The sequence below is a fragment of the Arachis duranensis genome, chromosome 10, assembly GCF_000817695.3.
Source record: "Arachis duranensis cultivar V14167 chromosome 10, aradu.V14167.gnm2.J7QH, whole genome shotgun sequence".
In the NCBI taxonomy this organism is placed as follows: domain Eukaryota; kingdom Viridiplantae; phylum Streptophyta; class Magnoliopsida; order Fabales; family Fabaceae; genus Arachis; species Arachis duranensis.
This window is the reverse complement of record NC_029781.3, coordinates 30,243,693-30,247,340: the sequence shown is the minus strand read 5'-3', so window position 1 is coordinate 30,247,340 and position 3,648 is coordinate 30,243,693. Positions and strand designations below refer to the sequence as shown.

The window sequence follows — 3,648 nt, the reverse complement described above, 5'->3', positions numbered from 1 at the left end:
TCAGAGGAAGAATAGTCTTCAGAGCTCATGAATGGCAGAAGGAGATTTAATGGAATCTCTATGGTCTCTATTTGAGCCTCAGATTCCTTTGGATCCTTAATAGGAAACTCCCTCTTGCTTGAGAGACGTCCTAGGAGGTCCTCCTCACTAGGATTTTTGTCCTCCTCCTCCCTTGTGCATTCGGCCATATTGATTAAATCAATGGCCTTGCACTGTCCTTTTGGATTCTCTTCTGTATTGCTTGGGAGAATACTGGGAGGATTTTCAATGACTTTCTTACTCAGCTGGCCCACTTGTGCCTCCAGATTTCTGATGGAGGATCTTGTTTCACTCATGAAACTGAAAGTGGCCTTTGACAGATCAGAGACTAAATTGGCTAAATTAGAAGTGTTTTGTTCGGAATTCTCTGTCTGTTGCTGAGAAGATGATGGAAAAGGCTTGCTATTGCTCAGCCTATTGCGTCCACCATGGTTAATGCCTTGTTGAGGCTTTTGTTGATCCTTCCATGAGAAATTTGGATGATTTCTCCATGATAAATTATAGGTGCTTCCATAAGGTTCACCCATGTAATTTACCTCTGCCATTGCAGGGTTCTCAGGATCATAAGCTTCTTCAGAAGCTGCATCTTTAGTACTGTTGGATGCATTTTGCCATCCATTCAGACTTTGAGAAATCATGTTGACCTGTTGAGTCAACACTTTGTTCTGAGCCAATATGGCATTCAGAGTATCAATTTCAAGAACTCCCTTCCTCTGAGGCGTCCCATTATTCACGGAATTCCTCTCAGAAGTGTACATGAATTGGTTATTTGCAACCATGTCAATAAGCTCTTGAGCTTCTGCAGGTGTTTTCTTTAGGTGAATGGATCCACCTGCAGAATGGTCCAATGACATTTTCGAAAATTCAGATAGACCATAATAGAATATATCTAATATGGTCCATACTGAAAACATGTCAGAAGGACACTTTTTGGTCATCTGCTTGTATCTTTCCCAAGCTTCATAGAGGGATTCACCATCTTTTTGTTTGAAGGTTTGAACATCCACTCTGAGCTTGCTTAACTTTTGAGGAGGAAAGAATTTATCCAAGAAAGCCGTGACCAGCTTATCCCAGGAGTCCAGGCTATCTTTAGGTTGTGAGTCCAACCATGTTCTAGCTCTGTCTCTTACAGCAAAAGGGAAACGCATGAGCCTGTAGACTTCAGGATCTACTCCATTTTTCTTAACAGTCTCACAAATCTGCAAGAACTCAGTTAAAAACTGGTAAGGATCTTCAGATGGAAGTCCATAAAACTTACAGTTCTGTTGCATTAAAGCAACTAGCTGAGGTTTCAGCTCAAAATTGTTTACTCTAATGGCAGGAATGGAGATGCTTCTTCCATCAAATTTGGACGTGGGCTTGGTAAAGTCACCAAGCATCCTTCTTGGATTATCATTATTGGGTTCGGCTGCCATCTCCTTCTCTTGTTCGAAATTTTCTGAAAGGTTACTTCTGGATTGTTGTAATTTAGCTTCTCTTAGTTTCCTTTTTAGAGTCCTTTCAGGTTCGGGATCAATTTCAACAAGAGTGCTTTTTTCCTTGTTCCTGCTCATATGAAAGAGAAGAAAACAAGAAAAGAAAGAGGAATCCTCTATGTCACAGTATAGAGATTCCTTTATGTTAGTAGAAGAAGAAAGGGGAGAAGAATGAAGAAGAGTGGGTTCGGATATTTAGATGGAGAGAGGTGAAGAGAAGTGTTAGTAAATAATTAATTAAATAGAAAAAGAGAAGAGGTATAGAATTCGAAAATAATTTTAAAAAGGGGTTAGTAATTTTCGAAAATTAAAGATAAGATAGAATTAAAATTAAAATTTAAAACAATTAATTAATTAAAAAGAATTTTTTTGAAAAACAATGAGATATTTTCGAAATTAGAGAGGGAGAAGTAGTTAGTTGGTTTTGAAAAAGATAAGAAACAAACAAAAATTTAGTTGGTTGATTGAAAAAGATTTGAAATTTTAATTTTAAAAAGATAAGAAGATAAGAAGATAGAAAAGATATTTTAAAATCAATTTTTTTTGAAAAAGATAAAATTTTGAAAAAGATAAGATAAAAAGATAAGATTTAAAAAAAAGGATATTTTGAAAAAGATTTAATTTTTAAAATGACTTAACTAACAAGAAACTACAAGATAAGATTCTAGAACTTAAAAATTGAACCTTTCTTAACAAGAAAGTAAGAAACTTCAAATTTTTGAACCAATCACATTAATTGTTAGCTAATTTTCGAAAATTAGATATAAAGATAAGAAAAAGATTTTGAAAAATAATAATTTTTTTTTAAAATTTTCGGAAATAAGGAAAAAAATGAAAAAGACATGATTTTTGAAAAAGATTTTGAAAAGATAAGATTTTTAAAATCGAAAATTTGACTTGACTCATAAGAAACAACTAATTTTATAATTTTTTGACTTGGTCAACTCAAATTTTCGAAATTTTGGAGAAAAGTAAGGAAAATATATTTTTTTTATTTTTGAAATTTTTATTGATGAGAGAGAAAAACAACAAAAATACTCAATGCATGAAATTTTGAGATCAAAACAATGAATGCATGCAAGAATGCTATGAATGTCAAGATGAACACCAAGAACACTTTGAAGATCATAATGAACATCAAGAACATAATTTTGAAAAATTTTTGATGCAAAGAAAACATGCAAGACACCAAACTTAGAAATCTCTAATGCATGGACTCCAACAAACGAAAAATGCATATGAAAAACAACAAACAACACAAAACAAGAAAACATCAAGATCAAACAAGAGGACTTATCAAGAACAACTTGAAGATCATGAAGAACACTATGAATGCATGGAATTTTCGAAAAATGCAAGAAAAATTTTTAAAGCATGCAACTGACACCAAACTTAAAAATTGACTCAAGACTTAAACAAGAAACACAAAATATTTTTGATTTTTATGATTTTATGATTTTTTTGTATTTTTATTATATTTTTCAAAAATAAAGTTTGAAAAAAAATGAAAAAGAAAAGAAAAATTTTGAAAAAGATTTTTTTTGAAAAAATTTTGAAAAGAAAATTACCTAATCTGAGCAACAAGATGAACCGTCAGTTGTCCAAACTCGAACGAATTTCAGATAGGCGTATGGAGATGTTGTGCTCCTCTTGAATCTCTACTTTCTTATTACATTCATCCAATCCTTCTTACTCCTTTCCATGGCAAGCTGTATGTAGGACATCACCGTCAACAATGGCTACTTTTCATCCTCTCGGAAAAATGGTCCTATGCGCTGTCACTGCATGGCTAATCGTCTGGAGGCATCACCCTTGACAATGGCTACATCCCATCCTCTCAGTAAAAATGGTCCAAATGCTCTGTCACAGCACGGCTAATCATCTGTCGGTTCTCAATCAGGTTGGAATAGAATCTATTGATTCTTTTGCGTCTGTCACTAACGCCCAGCCTTCAGGAGTTTGAAGCTCGTCACAGTCATTCAATATCGAAATCTTACTCGGAATACCACAGACAAGGTTAGACTTTCCAGATTCCCGAAATCCTACTCGGAATACCATAGACAAGGTTAGACTTTCCGGATTCCCATGAATGCCGCCATCTATCTAGCTTATACCACGAAGATTCTGTTGGGGA

General features: G+C 34.3%; 1 non-coding gene across 1 annotated transcript; it reads left to right on the top strand.

The window, feature by feature from the left end:
- The first annotated feature begins 951 nt into the window (after positions 1–951).
- On the top strand, positions 952–1,055 carry LOC127743278 (small nucleolar RNA R71). Its single transcript, XR_008004672.1, has one exon. It is a non-coding gene; the product is annotated as a small nucleolar RNA R71 (small nucleolar RNA).
- The last annotated feature ends 2,593 nt before the right edge of the window (positions 1,056–3,648 follow it).